The sequence below is a fragment of the Macaca nemestrina genome, chromosome 9, assembly GCF_043159975.1.
Source record: "Macaca nemestrina isolate mMacNem1 chromosome 9, mMacNem.hap1, whole genome shotgun sequence".
NCBI classification, from domain to species: domain Eukaryota; kingdom Metazoa; phylum Chordata; class Mammalia; order Primates; family Cercopithecidae; genus Macaca; species Macaca nemestrina.
The window spans coordinates 77,281,488-77,307,441 of NC_092133.1; the positions used below are offsets into that span (position 1 = coordinate 77,281,488).

Here is a 25,954-nt window from a genome sequence, read left to right on the forward strand (position 1 = left end):
AACAGAAGTTAGTGAAAAATAGAAAAACAAGGTATAAAATTAAAATGAAGATACTGATCATGTATTGAAAGACTGGATTCATCATTTCCCAGTGAATATATGCTGCATATTGGTGCACTGATCATAAAACAAGCAAAGATCTATCATAATGAACTGAAAATTAAAGGAGAATGTAAATATTCTACCAGCTGGTTGCAGAAATTTAAGAAAAGATACAGTATTAAATATTTAAATTTTGTGATGATAAAGCCCCTGCAGATGACAATTCAGCAAAGAAATTCATTGACAAGTTTTTCAAAGTCATCACTGATGAACATCCGATGGAAGAACAAGGCTATAATGCTGATGAAATATCACCTTTTTGGCATTACTGTCCCAGAAAGAAAGCTGATGAGACAGCCCCTACAGGAATTAAGAATGCCAAGGACAGAATAGCTGTTCTGGGATGTGCTAATGCAGCAGGCACACATAAGTGTAAACTTGTTGTCGGAGGCTAATGCTTGCATAGTCGTTACTTTCAAGGAATGAATATCTCACAAGTCTATTGTGCTGGGAAAACGTATAGATAACCAGAAACATCTTTTCTAACTGGTTTCACAAATGTTTTGTACCAGCAGATTGTACCAGTGCTCACTGCAGGGAAGCTGGACTAGACGATGACTGCACGATATTCTTATTACTTGAAAACTATTCTTCTCATCTTCCAGCTAAAATTCTCATAAAAAATAATATGTATGCAAGTAATTTTCCCCAAAAGTGACTTTATTCCTTCAGCCATGTGACAAGGGTATTCTTAGATCAATAAGATTAAATATAAAACACTTTCTTGAACAGCACACTAGTAACACTGAACAGAGGCATGAGTACAGAAGGTAATCAAAAGGAGTTCCGTGCAAAGGATGCTATATTTGCTGTTGCCAGTGCTTGAAATACAGTGATTGAAGACGTAGTTGTGCATGCCTGGCACACCCACTAGCCTGACTTTGCTCAATGATGATAAAAACAAGGTCGTGACTTTAAAGGGTTCTGTATGTCAAGTCAGAAAAAAATAATTTTTAACCACCTTACACATGCAAACATATGCCTTCAGGGTCTGTAAATAAGCCAGAAGGCATATTGAAGAATTTTTAAAGTTATTAATGAAGCTCCAGTTTTTCATTAATTTACTGGTGGTAAAATAGCCAAAATAATTCTGAATTAAGGTGATTGTTGTAACAGTGATGACAAAGATGATGTTAAATATTGTAGAAAAAATGCCGGAAAATATGGAAGTGACTTTGGAACCAGGTAACAGGCAGAAGTTGGAAGAGTTTGGAGGGCTCAGACAAAGATAGGAAGATGTGGAAACATTTGGAACTTCCTAGAAATGTGTTGAATGGTTTTGACCAAAATGCTGATAGCGATGTCAGTAAAGAAATCCAGGCTGAAGTGGTCTCAGAGTAGATGATGAACTACATAATCCGAACTGGAGTAATGGCCACTCTTGCTATGCTTTAGCAGAGATACTGGTGGGATTTTGTCCCTGCCCTAGAGATCTGTGGAACTTTGAACTTGAAAGAGATGATCTAGGGTATCTGGCAGAAGAAATTTCTAAGCAGCAAAGCCCTCAAGAGGAAGCAGAATATAAAAGTTTGGAAAATTTGTAGCCTGATGATGCAAAAGAAAAGAAAAACCCATTTTCTGGGCAGAAATTCAAGCCTGCTGTAGGAATTTGAATTAGTAGTGAGGTACAAAATGTTAATTTTCAAGACAATGGAGAAAATGCCTCGAGGGCATGTCAGAGACCTTAATGGCAGCCCCTCCCATCACAGGCCTGGAGGCCTAGGAAGGAAAAATGGTTTCATGGCTTGGACCCCAGGTCCCCATGCTCTGTGCAGCTTGAGACATGGTGCATGGCATCACAGATGCTTCAGCTCCAACCATGGCTAAAAGGTGCCAATGTGCAGCTTGGGTCATTGCTTCACAGGGTGCAAGCCCCAAGCCTTAGCAGCTTCCATGTGGTGTTGAGCCTGGGTGCAGAGAAGTCAAGAACTGATGTTTGGGAACCTCCACCTAGATTTCAGAGGATGTATGGAAATACCTGGATGTCTAGGCAGAAGTTTGCTTCATGAGCGGAGCCCTCATAGAGAACCTCTGCTAGGGCAATGTGGAATGGAAATGTGGGGTCAGAGCCCCTACATAGAGTCTCCACTGGGGCACTGCCTAGTGGAGCTGTGAGAAGAGACCCATCATCCTCCAGACCCTAGAATGGTAGATCCACTGACAACTTGTACCATGTGCCTGGAAAGCTGCACACACTCAATGCTAGCCCATGGAAGCAGCTGGGAGGGTGGCTCTACCCCACAAACCCATAGGGGTGAAGCTACCCAAGGCTGTGAGAGCCCACCTGTTTCATCAGTGTGACCTGATGTGAGACATGGAATCAAAGGAGATCATTTTAGAGCTTTAAGATTTGACTGCCCTGCTGCTTTTCAGACTTACGTGGGGCCTGTAGCCCCTTCATTTTGGCCAATTTTTACCATTTGGAATACTGTACTCCATTGTATCTAGGAAGTAACTAATTTGCTTTTGATTTTACAGGCTTATAGGTGGAAGGGACTTGCCTTGTCACAGGTGAGACTTTGGACTTGAACTTTTGGGCTAATGCTGGAATGACTTAAGACTTTGAGGGACTGTTGGAAAGGCATGGTTATGTTATGAACTCTGAGGACATGAGATATGGGAGAGGCCATGGATGGAATGATATAGTGTAGCTGTGTCCCTACCCAAAATTTTACCCTGAATTGTAATCCCCATAATTCCCATTATCCCCACATATCAAGGGCAGGACCTGGTGGAGGCAATTCAATTATGAGGATGGGTCAAATGGTATTTCTGCTTCTAGATTTTTGAGGAATCACCACACTGTCTTTCACAGTGGGCAAACTAAGTTACATTCCCACCAACAGTGTTAAAAATGTTCCTTTTTCTCTGGAACCCCATCAGCATCTGTTGTTTCTTGACTTTTTAATAATTGCTATTGTGACTGGCATGAGATAGTATCTCATTGTGGTTTTGATTTGAATTTCTCTAATGATCAGTGATGTTAAGCTTTTTTTCATATGTTTGTTGACTGCATGGATTTCTTCTTTTAAGAAGTGTCTCTTCATATCCTTGCCCACTTTTTATGGGATTTTTTTTTTTCTTATAAATTTGTTTAACTTCCTTCCTGGATATTATACCTTTGTCAGATCGATAGATTGCAAAAATTTTCTCCCATTCTGTAGGTTGTCTGTTCACCCTGATGGTAGTTTCTTTTGCTGTGCAGATATTCTTTATTTTAATTATATCCCATTTGTCAATTTTTGCTTTTGTTGCAATTACTTTTGGTGTTTTCTTCATGAAATCTTTGCCCATGCCTAAGTCCTGAATGGTATTGCCGAGATTTTTTTCTAAGGTTTTTATAGTTTTGGGTTTTACATTTAAGTCTTTAATCCAGCTGGAGTTAATATCTTATATAAGCTTTAAGTAAGGGGTCCAGTTTCAACTTCCTGCATATGGCTAGCTTTTATTCCCAGCACCATTTATGGAAAAGGCAATCTGTTCCCCATTGCTTGTATTTGTCAGGTTTGTCAAAGGTCATAGTTGTAGGTGTGTTGTCTTAGTTCTGGGTTCTCGATTGTTTCATTGGTCTATGTGTCTGTTTTTTTACCAGTACCATCCTGTTTTGGTTACTGTAGCCTTCTAGTATAGTTTGAAGTCAGGTAGCGTGATGCCTCCAACTTTGTTCTTTTTACTTAGGATTGAATTGCCTATAGAGTCTCTTTTGTGGTTCCATGTAAATTTTAAAATACTTTTTTTTTCTGATTCTGTGAAGAGTGTCAATGGTAGTTTAATGTAATCTGTAAATAACGTTGGGCATTATGGCTATTTTCATGATATTGATTTTTCCTATCCATAAGCATAAAATGCTTTTTCATTTGTTTGTGTCCCCTTTAATTTCCTTAAGGAATGGTTTGTAGTTCTCCTGGAAGAGTTCCTTCACTTCTCTTGTTAGCTGTATTCCTAGATATTTTATTCTCTTTGTGGCAATTGTGACTGGGAGATAATTCATAACAAATTATGAATTAGAAGCTCTCTGCTTGTCTGTTGTTGGTGTATAGGAATGCGTGTCATTTCTGCATGTCGATTTTGTATTCTGAGACTTTGCTGAAGTTGCTTATCAGCTTAGGAAGGCTTTGGGTTGAGATGATGGGGTTTTGTAAATATAGGATCATGTCATCTGCAAACAAAGACAATTTGACTTCCTCTCTTCCTATATGAATACACTTTATTTTTTCTCTTGGCTGATAACCCTGGACAGAACTTCCAATACTATGTTGAATAAGAGTGGAGAGAGGGGGCATCCTTGTCTTCTGCTGGTTTTCAAGGGGAAAGATTCCAGCTTTTGCCCATTCGATATGATATTGGCTGTGGGTTTGGGTTTATCAGATATGGCTCTTATTGTTTTGAGATATGTTCCTTCAATACCTATTTTATTGAGGGTTTTTTAACATGGAGGGATATTGAATTTTATTGAAGGCCTTTTCTGTATCTGTTGAGATAATCATGTGGTTTTTGTCTTTAGTTCTGTTTATGTGATAAATTACATTTATTGATTTGCATATGTTGAACCAAACTTGCACCTCAAGGATGAATCCAACTTGATCATGGTGGATAAGCTTTTTGATGTGCTGCTGAATTCATTTTGCCAGTATTTTATTGAGGAAGATTTTTGCATCAGTGTTCCTCAGGGATATGGGTTTTTTTTTTTTTTTTTTTTTTTTTTTTTTTTTTTTTTGTTATTGTTGTTGTATTTCTGCCAGGTATTGGTAGGATGAATGTATCTCTGCCAGGTATTGGTAGGATGATTGTATCTCTGCCAGGTATTGGTAAGATGATGCTGGCCTCATAAAATGAGTTAGGGAAGAGTACTTCCTTTCCAATTGTTTGGAATAGTTTAAGTAGAAATTGTACCAGCCTCTCTTTGTACCTCTGGTAGAATTCAGCTGTAAATCCATCTAGTCCTGGGCTTTTTTGTTGTTGTTATTGGTAGGCTATTTAGTACTGCCTCAATTTCAGAAATCCTTATTGATCTATTTATGGATTCAATTTCTTCCTGGTTCAGTCTCGGGAGGGTGCATGGATCCAGGAATGTATTCATTTGTTCTGGATTTTCTAGTTTATGTACACAGAGGTGTTTATAGTATTCTGTGATGGTTATTTGTATTTCTGTGGGGTTAGTGGTGATATCCTCCTTATTTCTGATTGTGTCCATTTGATTCTTCTCTCTTTTCTTCTTTTTGATTCTAGCTAGCAGTCTATTTACTTAATTATTTTTTTCAAAAACCAGTTCCTGGATTCATTAATTTTTTAAAGGGTTTTTCATATCTCTAGCTCCTTTGGTTATGCTCGATCTTGGTTATTTATTGTCTTCTTCTAGCTTTGGAGTTTGTTTGCCCTTGGTTCTCTAGTTCTTTTAGTTGTGATGTTAGGTTGTTGACTTGAGATCTTTCCAGCTTTTTGGTGTGGTCGTATAGTCCTATAAATTTCCCTCTGAACACTGCCTTAGCTGCAACCCAGAAATTTTGGTATATTGTCTGATTGTTCTCATTTGTTTCAAAGAACTTCTTGATTTCTGCCTAAATTTCATTATTTACCCAGGGATCCCTTAGGAGCAGGTTATTCAATTTCCATGTAGTTTTGTGGTTTGGAGTATGTTTCTTAATCTTGAATTCTAATTTAATTGTGCTGTGGTCTGCAAAACTATTTGCTATGATTTCAGTTCTTTTGTATTTGCTGAGGAATGTTTTGCTTCCAATTAAGTGATCAATTTTAAAGTAAGTTTCATGTGGCAATGAAAAGAACATATATCTGTTGTTTTGGGGTGGAGAGTTCTGTAGATATCTATCTGGTCCGCTTGATCCAGAGCTCAGTTCAGGTCCTGAATATCTTTGTTAATTTTCTGTCTCAATAATCTGTCTAATATTGTCAGTGGGGTGTTAAAGTCTCCCACAATTATTGTGTAGGAGTCTTTTTGTAGGACTCTAGAAACTTGTTTTATGAATCTATGTGCTCCTGTATTGGGTGCATATATATGTAGGATAGTTAGCTCATTTTAGAGAATTGAACCCTTTACTATTATGTAATTCCCTTCTTTGTCTTTTTTGATCTTTATTTGTTTAAAGCGTTGTGTCGTAAACTATGATTGCAACCCCTGCTTTTTTCTGTTTTCTTATTTGCTTGGTAAACATTCCTCCATCCTTTTATATTGATGCTATGTGTGGTTTTGCATGTGAGATTTGTCTCTTGCAGACAGTACACTGATGGGGCTTGACGCAGCTTGCCATTCTGTGTCTTTTAATTGGGGCATTTGACCCATTTACATTTAAGGTTAATATTGTTATGTGTGAATGTGTGAATTTGATCCTGTCATTATGATGCTAGCTAGTTTTTTTGCAGACTTGTTTATGTAGTTGCTTCATGTTATCACTGGTCTGAGTACTTCGGTGTGTTTTTGTAGTGGCTAGTGGTTTTTCCTTTCCACATTTAGTGTTTTCTTCAGGAGATCTTGCAGAGCAGGGCAGGGCAGGGCAAGGGGTGATGAATTCCCTCAGGGTTTGCTTGCCTGAAAAGGATCTTATTTCTCCTTCAGTTATGAAGCTTAGTTTGGCTGGGTACGAAATTCTGAGTTGGAAATTTTTAAATTTAAGATTGTTGACTATGAGCTCCCAATCTCTTCCGGCTTGTAGGGTTTCCACTAAGGCTTGCTTTTAGTCTGATTGGATTCTCTTTGTAGGTGACCTGGCCTTTCTCTCTGGCTGCCCTTAATGTTTTTTTCTTTCAATTACATTTTGGATAATTTGAGAATTATATGTCTTGGGGTTGAATTTCTTGTGGAGTAAGTTACTGTCACTCTCTGGATTTCCTGAATTTGAATGTTAGTCTATCTTGCTATGTTGGGAAAGTTCTCCTGGATATCCTAAAGTATGTTTTTGTACTTGGTTCCATTCTTCCCATCCCTTTCAGGTACCCTAATAAGTCATTGGTTCAGTCTTTTTACATAATCTCATATTTCTCAAAGGTTTTGTTCCTTTTCATTCTTTTTTCTGTATTCTTGTCTGCCTGTCTTATTTCTGAAAGTGTATTAGTCCGTTCTCATGCTACTATGGAGAAATATCCAGGACCTGGGATATTACGAACAAAAGAGCTTGTATTGATTTACAGTTCTGTATAACTTTGAGGCCTCAGGAAATGTACAATCATTGCAGAAGGCACCTCTTTACAGGGCAGCAGAAAAGAGAATGAGTGCCAGCAGAGGAAATGCCAGACACTTATAAAACCATCACATCTCATGAGAACTCACTCACTATCATGAGAACAGCATGGGGGAAACAACACCCATGATTCAATTACCTCCCACCAGCTCCCTCACATGACACATGTGGCTTATGGTGATTAAAATTCAAGATGAGATTTGGGTAGGGATATAGCCAAACCATATCATTCCACTCCTGAACTCTTCCAAATCTCATGTCCTCACATTTCAAAACACAGTCATTCCTTTCCAACAGTTCCTCAAAGTCCTAACTCTTTCTAGCATTAACCCAAAAGTCCAAGTCCAAAGTCTTATCTGAGACAAGGGAAGTCCCTTCCACCTATGAGCCTGTAAAATCAAAAGCAAGTTAGTTACTTCCTAGATACAATGGGGGTACTGGAGTTGGGTAAATATACCCATTCCAAATTGTAGAAATTGGCCAAAATGAAGGGGCTACAGGCCCCATGTAAGTCTGAAATCCAGTGGGACAGTCAGATCTTAAAGTTCTAAAATGATCTCCTTTGACTCCATGTCTCACATCCAAGTCACACTGTTGCAAGACAGGTGGTCTTTCATGGCTGTGAGCATTTCTGCCCCTGTGACTTTGAATGGTACAGCCCCCCTCCCAGCTGCTTTCACAGCTGGCATTCAGTGTCTGCGACTCTTCTAGGCACATGGTGCAATCTGTTGGTGGATCTACCATTGTTGGGTCTGGAGAACAGTGGCCCTCTTTTCACAGTTCACTAGGCAATGCTCCAGTGAGAACTCTGTGTGGGGGCTCTGACCCCATATTTCCCTTCTGCACTACCCTAACAGAGGTTCTTCATGAGTGCTCTGCCCCTGTAGCAAACTTCTGTGTGGACATCCAGGCATTTCCATACATCCTCTGAAATCGAGGTGGAGGTCCCCAAACCTCACTTCTTGTCTTCTGTGCACCTGCAGGCCCAACACTATGTGGAAACCACCAAGGCTTGGGACTTGCACCTTCTGAAGCAATGGCCTGAGCTGTACCTTGGCCCCTTTTTGCCATGGCTAGAGTGGCTGGGATGCAGGACACCAAGTCCTGAGGGTGGACAGAGCAGGGAGGACCTGGACCCAGTCCAAGAAACCATTTTTCCCTCCTAGTCCTCCAGGCCTGTGATGGGAGGAACTGCTGTAAATGTTTCTGACATTCCCTAGAGTCATTTCCCATTGTCTTGGAAATTAGCATTTGGCTCCTTGCTAATTATGCAAATTTCTGTAGCAAGCTTGTATTTCTCTCCAGAAAATGGGATTTTCTTTTCTACTGCATTGTTAGGCTGCAAATTTCCCAAACTTTTAGGCTCTACTTCCTCTTGAATGTTTGCTGCTTAGAAATTCCCTCCACCAGATACCCTAAATCATCTCTCTTTAGTTCAGATTTTCACAGATCTCTACTAATTTTGTGTTGTTTGTTCTTGCTTTTCTACTTTTAAAAAATACAGCATTAGGTGGCATATTTGAAGTTTTTGTTTTTTTTGTTTTTTTTTACTTTTTTGCTGTAGGCATTTATTACTAGAAACTTCCCTCTTAGTATTGCTTTTGCTGTATTCCAGAGGAGGTGTTTGTCTGTGTCATCTTGTAACTCACTGAGCTTCTTTAAAACATCATTTTGAATTTTTTTATTGGGCAATGGAGTGTTTTCTTTTTCTTTAGGTTGGTTGCTGTAAATTATTTATTTATTTATTTATTTGTTTATTTATTTATTTATTTTAATTTATGTTTCTAATTCTTCATGTTCTTTATAGCTTTGCTTTGGTTTATGCACATTTGGAGAAATAACCCACTCTTCCATTCTTTGTCAGCTGAGTTTAACAGGAAAAGACCTTTACCATTTAGCACTGCTGGAAATTCTGGACCTTTCTTCCTAGCTGTCCTTGGTACCCAGACAGAGTGTCATTTATGTGGTGGAATTTCTGTGGTACCTGCCTTTATTTTTCACAAAAAAACTTTAGTAAATAAATATACAGTCTATTTATTCTAAAGAAATGTCTTAAAGGTGGACCCCAAATTGGTCAGGATATAGTTATGAAGGACTTTTTTTCATTCCATCCATCCTGAATTTTGTCCATCCCAAGGCTGGAACTTTGACTACATATTTGTCTTGGAATCAAGAGCAAAAAACCATGGAAAAGATTCTGCGTCTTTTTTTTTTTTCTCATGATATCTAAAATAAACAGGTATTTATATTAAGTACTTTAACATTCAGATTACCAAATTTTATTTTAACATGGTTGGGTATAAAATAATTTATATAACTTTTCACCTTTCTCTTTCTATTTTTAGCTATGCTAAATCTAGGATCCATTGGTGAAACAATCACTGCCTTGGAATAGTTATTTTTCTTGAAAACCAGTAAGGATATGAGGTATTTCTGTGGGCTGAAATGTGTGCAAACAACAACTTAAGAGAGAGAGAAATTTATTGGTGAAAACATAGTCAAGATCAAAGAAAGCTGAAGGATTTTGAATTGCACAAACTATTTGGAGTCATTAGAACCATGTTACCTCTCTTACAAATCTACTGATTTGTGTATTAATGTAGGACAGATTTCAACTTTATGCTTAGAGAATAGATAAGATCATATTTAAAATCCTTCAGACTTAGCAAAGAAGGCTAAATGGATGCAATGGCTTTAAACATCTTTAAATGGAAGGAGGCCATTCTGCAGTCACAGATGAGAATATTTTACCAAAGAATTAAGAATGTTCTAAAATGGATTAAGCATTGGACTAGGTAATGTAATGCACTAAGTTTAAAGAAACATATAGCTGGCATGGCATGGTGGCTCATGCCTATAATCCCAGCACTTTGGGAGGCCAAGGTGGCTGGATCACCTGAGGTTGGGAGTTCAAGACCAGCCTGTCCAACATAGAGAAACCCTGTCTCTACTAAAAATACAAAATTAGCAGAGCGTGATGTGCATGCCTGTAATCCCAGCTATGTGGAGGCTGAGGCAGGAGAATCACTTGCACCCAGGAGGCGGAGGTTGTGGTGAGCTGAGATTGCACCATTGCACTCCAGCCTGGGCAACAAGAGTGAAACTCTGTCTCAAAAAAAAGAAAGAAGGAAAAGGTAGAAGCGTATAGCTATTTGTCCAAGGATCATAAACTAGTTAACATCTATAGGCAATATTCTTAAAGAGCTCTCTCCACATAAGCCAATATGCTGTTATTAGTGGATAATATTTATTTTGCATGAAAGAGAGGACAGGGACATTTATTGTTATGCTGCAGGAATACTTTGAGTTAAGGGTTATTAAAATAGAGATGCATGATTGGCTGTAAGTGCAATAACTATTATTACAGTGAATGTAACATTTACATTATAAGGGAAATTAATACAGAAAAGACAGAATCTCTAAGTGTGCTGGGGATAGGAAATGTAAGAAAAAATATAAGAGAATGCTCAAAGAAAAAAGAGATTACAAACTTCTTTGACCCATTCTCCAAAAGAGTAGTTGTTAAAATTTTCTTATAAGATTTATTTACAAAATATCTATTTGTAAAGCAAAGGAGAATAAATAATTATATACCAGGAATTTGCATCAAAATTGAGGCACAGCATGTCTAGAGAAATGGAATAGAAAAGAAAATAATATGTATCAGTTATATACGATCTGTTAGGCACACAGATATGTTTCATAATCATGCCATCTGATCTTAGAAAGATGGAAACTATTTTGAGAAAGTCATTAATATTTTACAGAAGCATTTGTTTATTTTTATTTTAAAAGTGTTATTTTATTATTAAATTTGTAACATACAGGCCCACTGAACAGAACGTATTTCTTTCATATATATGTGCAGTTTTAAATGTGCACATACTGTAAGTAAATAATTGTGGTCTTTAAAATGATAGACAAACAGATTTAGCTTCTATTTTTCCTTAATATTAAGTGGTATCTAGCTTGATGTTTTCCATTCATCCTATCCAAACACCCCACTAGAATAGATATTAAATACAAAATAAATAATAGGAAAAAGAAAATCAGTAACACCAAAACTAAGAGAAAATCTGAGAAACTGGGAGCCATATCCTCAATTTTCAGCTGAGTTAACTGAGTAAAAGCTACTGAAAAGGTATCTCATGAGATTAAGATGATATAATGAAACAATAATAACTAAGAATTTCCCCCAAATTAATATAAAACCAAAGCCACAGATTCAGGAAGCTCGGAGATTATTAAGCAACAAAAGTGCCGCATACACACAAAAATTATGCCTGTATGTATTACATTTAATCTTCAAAAAATCAATGACATAAGAAAACTCTTGAAAGAAGCCAAAATGGGGGAAACTTTACCTATAAAAAAGCAAAGATGAGAATTATATCTGACTTCTCAGAAACCATGCAAGCGAGAACAAAATGGAGTGAAATATTAAAACAAGAGGGGAAAAAACTAACAAATTATAATTCTGTACTCTGAAATTATGCTTCCAAAATGAAGAATAAATAAAACTTTTGTCAGACAAATAAAAATTGAGGGGAGTTTTAGCCAGTACATATGCCTCGCAAGAAATGTTAAATGTTCTTCAGAGAGAAGAAAAATGATACAGGTCAGAAACCTAGATTTATGTAAAGAAAGAGCATTGGAAAAACAATTAGTGAAGGTTAATAAAAGCATTTTATTTTTCTTATTCTTGAATGATCTAACATAAAATAGTTTGTTCAAAATATTAATAGCAACAACATATTTAAATATGCTTATGTACAAGTGAAGTGAATGACAACAATGATACAATGAATGGAGGGAATTATTTTGTTAATATAAGGTACTCATACTACCTGTGAAGTGGTATAGTGTTATTTGAAAGTGGATTTGGATTAGTTATAAATGTTACAAACTCTAGGACAATCACTAAAAAAAGTATAATTGGTATACCAGAAAATGAAATGCTATAAAATACTCAATTCAAACCACAAAAGTCAGAAAAAGTGTAGAAGGCCAAAAGAGGACCAAACAACAAATAGAATGCAGTCTCCAATATGATAGATATTAATTTAACTAAATCAAAAATAACTTCAAATGTCAATGGTCTAAATCGGCAATTAAAAGATAGACATTGTCAGAGTGGATCCAAAAGCAAGTTCCAATTTTCCACTGTCTAGAAAAAAACTGATTTTAATATACAGATACATATAGCCTAAAAGTAATAGAATATGTACCATGCAAACACTAATTTAAAAAGGAGGAGGTAGCTATATTAATTTCAGACAGAGTAGACTTCACTACCAGAAAAGTTTTAAGGACTAAAAAGAAACATTACATCATGATAAAGTCAACACTCCAAGATGACACAGTAATTCTTAATGTTCATTCATCTAAAAATAAAGTTTCAAAATATGTGAGGCAAAAACTGATAGAACCAAAGAAGATATAGATGAAGCCACTATTACGGTTGGAGATTTTAATACTCTTCTATCAGAAATGGACAGACAGCAGGAGAAAATCATAAGGACTTAGTTTAACTTAGCAGTACCACCAATTAACTGAATGTAATTGACATCTATAGACTATTTCATCTAACAATAGTAATTACAAATTTTTCTCAAGTTCTCATGAAATGTCCATGGAGATAGACCACATGCCAGGCCATTTACCCCAACAAAAGAAAGAAGAAAGGTAAGAGTAGAAATCATATAATGTCTTCTCTGAGACAACAAAAGCAATTAAACCAGAAATCAGTAACAGAAAGACAGCTGATGCTTTAGACAAAATACTTGTGTTCCTTGAAGATTTATATGTTGAATTTTAACATCCAATGTGATGATATTAGAAAGTGGAGCTTTTGGGAAGTGATTGGGCCATGAGGGCAGAGCCATCAAATAGGATTAGTGTCCTTGTAAAAGAGACACAGAGAAGTCCCTTAAGTTTTCTGCATGTGAGAATATGGCAAAAACATGATTGTTTATAAACCAGAAAGCTAGTTCTCACCAGATACTGAATCTGCCAGCTCCTTGATCTTGGATTTCCCAACCTCCAGAACTGTGAAAAATAAACATTGTTTATAAGCCACTCAATCTATGGTATTGTGTTAGGGCAGCTTACATGGATTAAGACAGTTAGAACATCCAAAATGCTTGGATATTAAATAATACACATCTAAATAACACAGGGGTCATAAAAGAATCTCAAGAGAAATTTTCAAATATTTCAAACTAAACCGAAATGAAAATACAACTTATCACAATTTGTAGGATGCAGCAAAATGAGCACTTCAAGGGAAATTTATAGCATGAAATGCATATTTCTGGAAATAAGAAGAAATAAGAAGATCTAAAATCAGTCATTGATCTTCCACCCTAAAAAACTAGAAAAAGGAGAGCCAATTAAATTAAAAGTGGAAAAGGAAATTAAAAACTAGAACAAAAATCAGTAAAATTAAGAGCAGGAAATCAATGGAGAACATCAACAAAACTCAAAGTAGTTGTTTGAAAAAAATCAGTAAGTCTTTAGTCACACTAAAGAATAAAAGATAAAAAACAATTGCTAATGTCAAAATTAAAGAAGGAACATCACCATAGATTCCATGAACATTAAACAAATAATAAAGAAATATATGAATAAATTGACATCCTCAAATTTGATAATTTAAATGAAAAAGACAAATTACTTGAAAAGCACAATCTTCAAAAACTCATAAAAGAAGAAATACATAATCTGACTAGGCCTACATCCATAGAAGTATTTGAATCAATAATTAATAACCTTGCAAAGAAAAAAACGCCAAGCTCCAGTAAGTTCACTGGTGAATTCTATCAAACACTTAAGAAAGAAATTATACCAATTACCTACAATCTCTTCCAGAAGATAGAAGCAGAAAGAATACAGTTTGAATATCCCTCATCCAAAATGCTTGAAACCAGAAGTATTTTGGATTTCAGGTTTATAAATGTTTGCACATACAGTTGTTCCTTTGTATCTGTGAAAAATTGGATTTAAAGCCTCCCACAAATACCAAAATCCAAGGACTTTCAAGTTCCTTATATAAAATGATATAGTATTTGTTTACAACGTATACACACGCTGTCATCTACTTTAAATTCTCTCTGGATTACTTATAATACCTAATACAATGTAAATGTTACATAAATAGTTATTATTGTTTGGGAATAAGGACCACAAAAAGTCTATATATCTTAATACAAACACAGTCCTTCATTGTTTTCAAATGTTTAATATTTCAAATATTGGTCAAATTTGCAGATGTGGAATGCAGAGGTCAGCTGTACATAATGAGATATCTTGAAAATGGGACCCAAATCTAAACACAAAATTTATGTTTTATGTATACCTTATACATATAGTCTGAAAGTAATTTTATACAACACTTTTAAGTAGTTTTTTACATGAAACAAAATCTGTGTACATTGAACAGTTAGAAAGCAAAAGTGTCACTATGTCAGTTACCCATGTGGACAATCCGCGGTTGTCTGGCATCGCCATTATTCCTGACCTTATGTATTTTATATGCTGCTGATAAGCAATAATTTTCTTACACTTATTCACCAATAAGCACTTAACAGTAGAAAAATAATGGCATACTATTAATACAGTGAAACAATAATGTGTTCATGGTAGCTACACAGCACAGTAGCATCATCAGAATAACTGCTTCGGCGGTTAAAAACAATAGATAATGGCAGGCTTCAGGTCTCCATCTAAGATGCTGTACTTTGATTCAAAGACTGTACAATGTGTCTTTTTTAGGTGAGAAGAGCCTTCAGAAGCAGTTGAGGGACCAGAAAGGGGGTCCTCTAAGGGTGGCTTTTAAAAATGTTTCCTCCAGAATAATCTACCTAACTTACATTTTTTAACTTTACAACTCTCTTTAATTATATATACTGACATGATGTCTTGTTCTGCTATGAATGCACACTATTCCTATCCTTCAATAAGCCCATCACACATTTTTACCATGTCATCTTGTATTAGCCTGTTCTCACATTGTTATAAGGAAATACCCAACACTGGGTAATTTATAAAGAATTATTAGAAGAAGAGAAATAAAAAAGATCAGAGCAGAAATAAATAAAATTGAGGCTTAAAAAAATACAAAAGATTAATGAAACAAAAAATTACCTTTTGAAAAGATAAACAAAATCAACAAATCTGGGGCCGGGCACGGTGGCTCAAGCCTGTAATCCCAGCACTTTGGGAGGCTGAGGTGGGCGGATCAAGAGGTCAGGAGACCGAGACCAACCTGGGTAACACGGTGAAACCTCGTCTCTACTAAAATACAAAAAGTTAACCGGGCGTGGTGGCGGGCGCCTGTAGTCTCAGCTACTCAGGAGGCTGAGGCAGGAGAATGGCGTGAACCCGGCAGGTGGAGCTTGCGATGAGCTGAGATCCGGCCACTGCACTCCAGCCTGGGAGACAGAGTGAGACTTCATCTCGGAAAAAAAAAAAAAAAAAAAAAAAAATCAATCAAACAATCAATCAATCAACCAATCAATCAATCAACAAACCTTTATCCAGATGAAAGAAACAAGATAAAATGCTCAAATAAATAAAATCAGAGATGAAAAAGGAGACATTACAACTGAACCATAGAAATGTAAAGGATCATTAAAGCCTATTACGCAGCCAGGCGTGGTGGCTCATGACTGTAATTTCAACATTTTGGGAGGCCAAGGCATGAAGATCGCTTGAGTCCAGGAGTTTGAAACTAGCCTGAGCAACATAGGGAGACTTCTGTCTCTACAAAAAATAATACAAATAAAAATTAGCCGGGCATGATGGTGCATGTCTATGGTCCTCGCTACTCAGGAGGCTAAAGTAGAAGGATTGCTTGGGCTCAGGAGGTCTGCAGCGAGCCAAGATTGCACCACTGCACTCCAGCCTGGGCAACAGAGTTAGACTCTGTCTCAAAGAAAATAAATTTAAAAAAACAAAGACTATTATCAGCAACTAACTATATGCCAATAAAGTAAGAAACTTAGAATAACTGAATAAATTCCTAGATACATAAAACCTACCAAGATTTAACCATGAAGAAATCCCAAACTTGAATAGACCAATAATAGGTAACAAAGATCAAAGCCATAATAAGAAAGCTCCCTTTGAAGAACAGTCCAGGACCTGATAGCTTCACTATTAAATTCTACCAAACATTTAAATAAGAACAGAGCTACAAAGTACTACATATCTGGGGAGTGAAAGGTTTCTTCGACTCAGAGCTTTCCTGAACCTAGAGATGCTCTCAGCAATTACCACTCTTCCTACCAATGCTTTCATTGAAAGATCAAAAACAAGAAGTCTAAGTGCAGTTATTTCAACATTAAAAATAAGACTATGTAACACACCAAAAAATGTAAAATAGAAATAAATCCAGATTTATTTCATAAATGGCTGCTGGGTCAGTAACCTGCACAGCATTTCTGAAGGTCTGTCTTTTACATTATTGGTGCAGTGAATACTGGCACACTGTTTTGTTTTTTTCTTTTTCTTTAGACAGAGTTTTTCACTCTTATTGCCCAGGCTGGAGTGCAATGACGTGATCTCAGCTCACTGCAAGCTCCGCCTCGCAGGTTCATGCGATTCTTCTGCCTCAGCCTCCCAAGTAGCTGGAATTACAGGTGTGCACCACCATGCCCAGCTAATTTTTGTATTTTTAGTAGAGACAAGGTTTCGCCATGTTGGCCAGGCTGGTCTCAAACACCCGCCTCGGCCTACCAAAGTGCTGGAATTATAGGCGTGAGCCACTGCGCCCGGCCGGCACACTGATTTTTTTAATGGCAATTCTAGATACATGTTTCCTTTGATTTAACAATTGCTCTTCTAGGAATTGAGAACTTGGTACAATGTAGGATATTACACTATTGTTTCAAAAGGGGTATATCATATATAAAAGCATTGGGTATATTTATAAATTATCTAAATACTAATACAAGGAAATGGTTTGCTCTTATAAATGATTCTGTAAACTTTTTGATATAGAAATATTTTCACAGTATATATATATATTTTATATGCCTCTTTAAATTTAGTTTTATTTTATCTATTTGTGTTCAATATATTTTGATACACACACACAGTGAAATAATTAATAAGGTCAAACACATTTCCATAGTCATCATCTTCCATAGCTATGTTTTATTGGTGTGTGGCAAGAGCATGTAAAATCTACTCTTTTACCATATTTTTGGTATACAGTACATCATTATTAATATAATCTTTATGCTGTATAGAAGATCACTAGATTTATTCATCTAACCTAACTGCAAATGTGTACCCTTTGACCTACTTCTCATTTCCTTTCCCTCTTTCCCCCTAGGAACCATTGTTTTACTCCGTTTCTATTTATTAGTGTTAAATTTTATTTTTTAGATTCTGCATATAAGTGAGATCATACAGCATTTTTCTTTCTTTTGTTTGACATGTTATCCTCCTGGGTTCATCCATGTTGTCACAAATGACGGTGCCTCCTTTTAAAAGGCTGAATAATATTTCATTTTGTGTGTGTGTGTGTGTGTGTGTATATCACAATTTATTTGTCCATTCATCTCTTTATAGTCACTTAGGTTGTTTCCATATCTTATCTATTGGGAATAATGCTGCAATGAACCTAAAAGCACAGAAAATGGCTATGAGGTGCTGATTTCATTTCCTTTTGGTATACAACCAACAGAGGGATTGCTGGGTCACAAGGTAGTTTGTTTGCTTGTTTGTTTGTTTTTAAGAAATTCTGTACTGTTTTTTATAATGGCTCTACCAGTTTATATTCTCATTAACAGTGTATAGAGGTTCAATTTTCTCATAGTATATTTTTAGTGGAAAAATGTATGATATGGTTTCTATGGAATGATCATGTGCATCTATCTGTATCTAGATATAATTCTATAGGAGTCTAAAGGCATGCATTCTAAAATATTACCAGAATAATCTCTGAATATTAGACTTTATAATTATCCAAATTCCCCTTTATTTTCTAAAGGTAAACCTCTACTAATTTAATAATAAAATATAGTAAAGAAAAAGATGAATAGTTCTAAAAATTAGTTTCCAGGGCTGAGAATTACTGAGCAAAATAAAGAAACAAATTTGAGGTCATCAGTGGGAATCTCTGTTTTTTGCATGGTTTCTCAAGAGTAAGCCTGACTCCTTTTTGGTGGAATATCTAGTCCAAAATGCCTTCAGGAGTGAGTAACATTCATTTCTGAATTAACTTTCAGTTTCCTGGCAATTGTTTGTACCAGACTTAATTTTCAGTGTTTTAAGTCTTATGTATTTACAGCATCAATTGCAAAACTTCTTGGGAATGAGGCAGTAATAAAAGCATGAAACTAGTCACAGGATGTGGTTAGATATTAAAAACACACTATTCAGTTGACATGCCTGTGTTTTAAGAATTCTGTGGTCTCCAGAGCTATAACTCTGAGTGATTTATTTTCTTTCTCCTTTAATTTTCAGGTTTACAAACTGATGTCGGAACAGTTCTCTTGTATACCATTTATAGTAAGAAATCCTTTAAGATTGGGCTGTTCTCTAGTTGGCCTCTGGGTAGTTAAGTTTTCCAAGAGAACAAGTTTGAGGGTAAACACATTCACATGTTTAAACTTTACTTAACTTTCACTCTATCAGTGTATCTTCACTCTGCCTTAGTTCCCTCCCCCTGGGCTTACATTGCTTTTTTGGCAGAGTCAGGGTGCTATGGTTTGAAGGTGTTCTCCAAAGTTCATGTGTTGGAAACTTAATCTCCAGTGCAACAGTGTTGAGAGCCTGGATCTTTAAAAGGTGATTCAGTCATGAGGTCTTTGCCTTCATGGATGGATTAATGTTGTTATCACAAAGGTAGATTAGTTATAGTCATAATGGGTTCCTGACAACAGGATGAGTTTGCTGCCCTTCCTCTCTTCTCTCTTTTTCTCTTTCTCTCTCTTACTTGCTCTCACTTTTTCTGGTGTGCCCTCTTGTCTTTCCACCTTTCGTCATGGCATGAGGCAGATTGTTGCCAGATACAGGCCACTCAACCTTGGATTTCCCAGTGTCCGGAACTGTAGGAAATAAATCTCTGTTTCCTACAAGTTACCCAGTCTCAGATATTTTGTTATAGCAAAGCAAAAGGGATTTGAGACAGAGGGAGACACTTTATTTTGTACATGAGTCTTTTATTATTCCTTCTCTTACACTGAGAATTATGTAATACTTTAGGTTGGCTAGCAATAGTATAACATGTTACAAATATTAAACTGTAAAAATTATAAGGGTTACTTTTGCTGAGTTATCATGGTAATGAAACAATAGAGATTCAAAAATACGCACATAATAACAATAAGAAGAATATGGCTAATATTGGTTAATGAGATTTCAAAGTGATTTCTAAAGGACAGAAATTATAAAATAGACTAGAAAAAAACTGGGCTGAGGCTGTGTGGACATAGATCTACCAATAAGTACATCTGAGAGGCTCTCATCTCAGAGTGATAGAGACAGGCAGATAGAAGCAACAAAGATGAGCTTCATACTTCTAAAATTCGGTGTTAGTACTGGAATACAAAGCCAATGAAAGCTCAGACCACAATTCAAAACAAGTAATAACAATGGGAGAAAAAAATAAGACATATCTGATATTGTCCACATCTCTCTAAGAAGAATTCTAGAAAGAGAATGAGAATACACATGTAAACAAATTATACAAGTAATAACAGAAGATAATTTTCTTTAAGTGAAGACCCATGTTTCCAACAATTGAGTTGTATTAAAAAGTGACAGATGATGAAAAGGATGGAGTCGAAAGAACTTTAACAAAGACACACCCTCATAGAAGTGAAGAAAATCAGATTAAAAGAGCATTGTAAAAGTTTGTGGGAATAATATGTACAGACAGGCAGCCCTCATTACTAATGAATGCCATATTTTCACAATAACCTATTCACTGAAACTTATTTGTAACCCCCAAATTAATACTCACGGTATTTCCTTGGCTATTCATGACCATGCACAACCTCAGAGTAGCATCCCAGGTTCTGAGTCACGATGTACACATTTCCAGCTCAGATGAAAAAGGTGATACACTGCCATCCTGTTTAGTCTCTCATCCTATAAATGAGCATCCTTTGTTCAGTCTATTTAATGTCACAGTTTTCAAATGTGTGTGCTTTTTGTTGGTAATTACACTGTTTAAAATGGCTCTTAGGCGTAGTGCTGAGGTACTGCCTAGTGTGCCTAAGTGTAAGAATTCAGTGATGTGCCTTATGGGGGAATATGCATATTTAGGTAAGGAATGAGTTATAGTGCTGTTGGCCACGAGTGTGATGTTAACGACTCAACAATATATATTAAATAAGCTGTCTTTAAATAAAAACACACATTTCCAAAAGGTTATGTATTGATTGATGAACATTTTGTGACCAGAAGCTCACAGAAACCTAACCTCGCATTTCCTCTAGTTGCAACTTTTCCATAGTCACCAGTTTAGTGTTTACAGTAATTTCGTAGAATGTAAGTCCTGCAAATAACAAACATTGACTGCTTGTCACTCAAAAGGGACAGGCATTAGATCTTCTTTCTAAACACTTGATAAATCAAAATGTTATATACAAAAAGTTAGGTTGTACCTTGTATCTAGCTAAACTATTAAACAATTATGCACTCAGAATAAAGATTTTATTTTTCATTAAGTAATTGAAGATATATATATTAATTAAGTAGAAGAGAGATACAAGATCCAGAAAAATGAAGAACAAGGTCTGGAGTTAGAGACCAGCCTGGTCAATATGGTGAAACCTCATCTCCACAAAAATGCAAAAAGTAGCCGGGCATGGTGGTAGACGCCTGTAGTCCCAGCTACTCGGAAGGCTGAGGCAGGAGGAACTCTTGAACCCTGGAGGCGGAGGTTGTAGTGAGCCGAGGCTGGGCCACTGACCTCCAGCCTGGGAGACAGAGTGAGACTATGTCTTTAAAAAAAAAACAAAGTGGCAGGAACAGAAAATGTACTTAATCTCGATGCCGGGATACTCTTCTTCTATTAGTTTAGGGCTCATACAATTAAAGCCATAAAGAAATGTATAAATAAAAATTCTGATCCACTAAGGAGCTCTTAAATGCATTACACGAAGAACTATAATAAGAAAGATATAATTTATTAGAACACACTTTATAGTAGTCCACCTGACTTGGTTGTGATAGTAGATACTTGTTTTAACACTCTTCAATAAAAAAGTAAAATTTTATGTGTTGGACATTGAGAAGTAGAACCAGAGGAGAAAAAGTTAAGGAATAATGCAGGTGTTTATATGTATGTGTGTGTGTATATAAATATTAAACTTAATAAATATAGGAATATAGATATTATTTGATATTATTTAAACTTATAGAGCTAATCAATAGAATACATAGTTCCAAATGTAAGTACATATTCACATTCAGAGTCAAACACATGGGAATGTACATTTCCAAATACAAGTATTTTTAGGATAAGAGTCAGGGGAAAGAGAGGATAGTATAGGTGACCTAAGTTATATTGTATCACAAATGAAAGTTGATAGTTGATAGTACACAAAGAAAAGAAAACATGGAACAGAAATTAATGTTTTATATAGATGTGTATGTGTTCATATATTCTCAGATATATACACCAGATGAAGTTGAAAGTATATATTACGGGCAAAACAATTTTTAAAAAATAATAATTTTTCTTCCTTAATGGGGACTGGATATTAAGAGTGTTTGGGACATCGTTGTGAGGTTTGCTGTTTAAAATAAGCTCTTTGTCCTCTTTAACATGTTAGTATGGATCATCTGTCACAATTTAAAAATATGTGCTAAGGAGTCTTCTGCTTCTGTCCAAGTGAAGTAACAGAAAAATGATTTACCCTGTTGCATGAAACAATTTTAAAAGTGGGAGAAAATGAGAAGGGAGAAGGCACAAATTACTGCTATTAAGAATGGCAAGGGTAGCATTTATTTTATAAAGATTATTAAAAACTTTATGAGATGGATAAATTCCTGGGAAGACACTAAGTAGCAAAGCTCAAGAAAATATAGGTAATATGGGTAGCACTATATTTAGTAAAGAATTTCAATCTTTAATTCAAAATCTTCCAGAAAGAAAGTTTTAGCCTCAGATGGGCTCCCTTGGTTAATTCCACCAAACATTTAAGGAAGAAGCAATACCATTTCCACCAGAAAAATACATTCCAACTGTGAGGCTGGAATTACCCTGATAAAAACAATATAATGAAAGAAATATACACACCAGTGTTCCTTGTGAAAATATACAAATACTTTTAAAATTATGTCAAATCAAATCCAACGATTGTAAGAGGTATAATGCATCATCATTAAGTGACTTTTATCCTTGGTTTGACATTTTAAAAACAAGTAAAACAAACAATATTCTTATCAATATTGATTGATTGAAATTTAAAAACAAAGATAATTAATTTGATCATCTTAATATGAACTAAAGAATATTTGCAAAAACTCAGTATCGAAATCAAAATTGCCGTTCTTGATTAGGAAAAAAAGCTATCATCAAATTAAGCACAGAAATAAACTTACTCAACTTGATCAAGGGCATGAATGGAAAGCTAACCGTAAAAGAATACTTAATCATAAAAGAACTGAATTCATCACCACTAAGATCAGGAAAAAAGCAAGGATGTCCAGTCTCACCACTCCTAATCAAGATTGTTACACAGGATATCCTAGGCTGTGCAATAAAAGAAGGAAAAAACCCTATTTTTATATTTTTATAATTTATATTTTAAGAATTTGAGTTATAATTTAAATATTATCCAATTTACTTTTTTCTAGGAAATTTGGAATTATGAAACCAACATCACAATCCAATTTTAGAGTATTTTCATTATCCTAAAATATTTCTCAATTTAGTTTTTCTATGTATAGATTTGTCTTCTGGGGAAAGTTCATATAAATAAAATCATACGACATGAGGTCTTTTTGTTTTGCACCTTTCATTTAGCATAAGGTTTTTGTCATTCATCTATGTTACAGTAGGTATAAGTACACCATCCTTTTTCATTACCTGATAATATTCCACCATATGTAGGCTTTTTGACTATTCTGAGTCTCTTGGAATTCCATGATTTTTCTAGTCAACTTGTCAATTACTATGAAGTTAGCTGGGATTCTGATAGGAATTGCACTGAATCTATAGATCAATTTGGGGAGTACTGTTTCTGAATAGTCGAAAAATATTAAGTCTTCTGATACATTAATATAAAATATATTTCCATTCATTTAGATCTTCAATAATTTATTTCAGTAATATTTTGTAGTTTTGAAAGTATAAATTATGTACTTTTTCATAAATTTATCTTTATGTATTTCATTCTTTTTGATGATGTATTTGTTCATTTTCTGATACTATAACAGAATACCACAGACTGAGTAATCAATTTTAAAAATAAATTAATTTCTCACAGTTCTAGAGGCTGGGGCATCTAAAAGCATAGCATCGGCATCTGGTGAGGGTCATCTCATGGTGGAAGGTGAGAAGGTAAAAATTAGCATGTGAGAGAGAAAGCGTAAGTGGTGTACTCCCTTTTATTACAACCCACTTTCACAAAAACTAACCCTCTCTGGCAATAATGACATTAATCCGTTCATGAGGGTTTTGTTCTTATGACCCAATCACCTCCTATTAGGTTCCACCTCCCAACACTATTGCATTGGGGATTACGTTTCCAACACATTAATTTAGGGGGCACATTCAAATAAAATAGCAGATGTCATTGTAAATGGAACTTTTTTTTTAATGTTATTTTTGGATTGTTCAAGTGTATAGGAAGAGTTGATTTTTGTATGTTAAACTTTTGCCTTGCTGAACGCCTTTATTAGTTTGAATAATTTTCTGATAAATTCCTTAAGTATTTTCTATGTTCAGTATTTGTCACCTGAAAATAAGGATAAACTTCTTCCTTTCCATTCTGATCCTTGCTTGCTTTCTCTTTCTCTCTCCCTTCCTTCCTTCCTTCCCTCCCTCCCTCCCTCCCTCCCTCCCTCCCTCCCTCCCTCTCTCTCTCTCTCTCTCTCTCTTTCTCTTTCTTTCTTTCTTTCTTTCTTTCTTTCTTTCTTTCTTTCTTTCTTTCTTTCTTTCTTTTCTTTCTTTCTTTCTTCTTTCTTTTTCTTTCTTTCTTTCTTTTTTCTTTCTTTTTCTTTCTTTCTTTCTCTTTCTTTCTTTTCTTTCTTTCTTTCTTTCTTCTTTCTCTCTTTTTCTTTCTTTCTCTTTCTCTTTCATTCTTTCTTTCTCTTTCTTTTTCTTTCTTCTTTCTCTCTGTCTCTCTTTGTCTCTTTCTCTTTCTTTCTCCTTCTTTCCTTCTTTCCTTCTTTCCTTCTTTCCTTCCTTCCTCCCTTCCCTCCCCTCCCCTCCCCTTCACTTCCCTTCTTTCTTTCTTTCTTTCTTTCTTTCTTTCTTTCTTTCTTTCTTTCTTTCTTTCTTTCTTTCTTTCTTTCTTTCTTTCTTTCTTTCTTTCTTTCTTTCTTTCCTTTCTTTCCTTTCTTTCCTTTCTTTCCTTTCTTTCTTCCAATTACCAATTTTTCTACACAGGACCTACAGCACACTGTTTAACTGACATGGTGAGAGTGGACACTCTTTTATTGTTCCTAATATTAAGGGGACAACATTCAGTCATTTACCATTAAGTATGATGTTAGCCGTGGGTTTTTTAGATTCTTGTTATTAGGTTTTTGACATTTCCATCTACTATTAGTTTTTCATGAAAGGGTTGTGGGTTTTTTTAAATGACTTTTCGGCACTTACTAAGATGATCATGCAATTTTTGGTTTCTATTCTATTTGTCTGATGCCTCATATTCATTAATTTCCACACAGTAAACCAGTCTTCAATTCTGGGATAAATACTACTTGTCATGGTGTATAATTCTTTTTAAATGTTGCTTGGCTCAGCTTGCTACATTTTTGTTGAGGATTTTTGCATTTTTATTTGCAAGAAATATTGATCCATAGTTGACTTTTCTAGTATGTCTGTGTCTAGTTCTGTAGTTAGGGTAATGCTAGACTTGTCAAAACACTTAGGAAGTGCTCTCTACTTTTCTAGTTTTTTAAAGTGTTTATTAAGAACATGTATTAATTCTTTATTGTTGGAACACACTATTGAAATCATGTTGGCCTGGGTTTTACCTTGTGTGCAGTATGTTGTTTACTAATTCAATCTCATCATTTATTAGAAGTCTATTCAGATTGTCCATTTCTTCTTGAGATAGTTTTGAAGTTCGTGTATTTCTCTGAATTTATTAATTTTATCTAGATTACCTAATTAGTTTGGCATATAATTATTCATCACATTCCTTTATAATTCTTTCTATTTCTGCAAAATTGGTAGTAATGGTCCCTTTTTTATCTCTGATGCTAATAATTTGAGTCTTTTCTTTTTTTATGGTTGATCTAACTAAAAAAATTAGTGGTTTCAGTCTTTCTAAAGAATGAGCTTTGGTTTATTGATTTTCTCTCTTTTTTAAAATTATCTGTTTCATTAATGTTTGCTGTCCTTTTATTACTTTCTTCTTTCCACTTGCTTAAGTTTGGTTTGAGCTTATTTTTCCACTGGCTTAAGGTGTTAGGCTATTTATTTCAGGGTTTTCTTCTTTCTTAATCTAAACATTTATAGC

General features: G+C 35.4%; 1 long non-coding RNA gene across 2 annotated transcripts in view; it reads right to left on the reverse strand.

The window, feature by feature from the left end:
* The window catches only part of LOC105465931 (uncharacterized), a 116,327-nt gene that overhangs the window by 13,261 nt on the left and 77,112 nt on the right, over nucleotides 1-25,954 (reverse strand). Inside the window, exon 2 of one of the 2 annotated variants that reach the window (XR_011607454.1) lies at nucleotides 20,272-20,399. The exons of the other annotated variant lie outside the window; for it this stretch is intronic. This is a non-coding gene — a long non-coding RNA (uncharacterized lncRNA). The remainder of the gene's footprint in view (nucleotides 1-20,271; nucleotides 20,400-25,954) is intronic. 2 annotated transcript variants of the gene reach the window in all.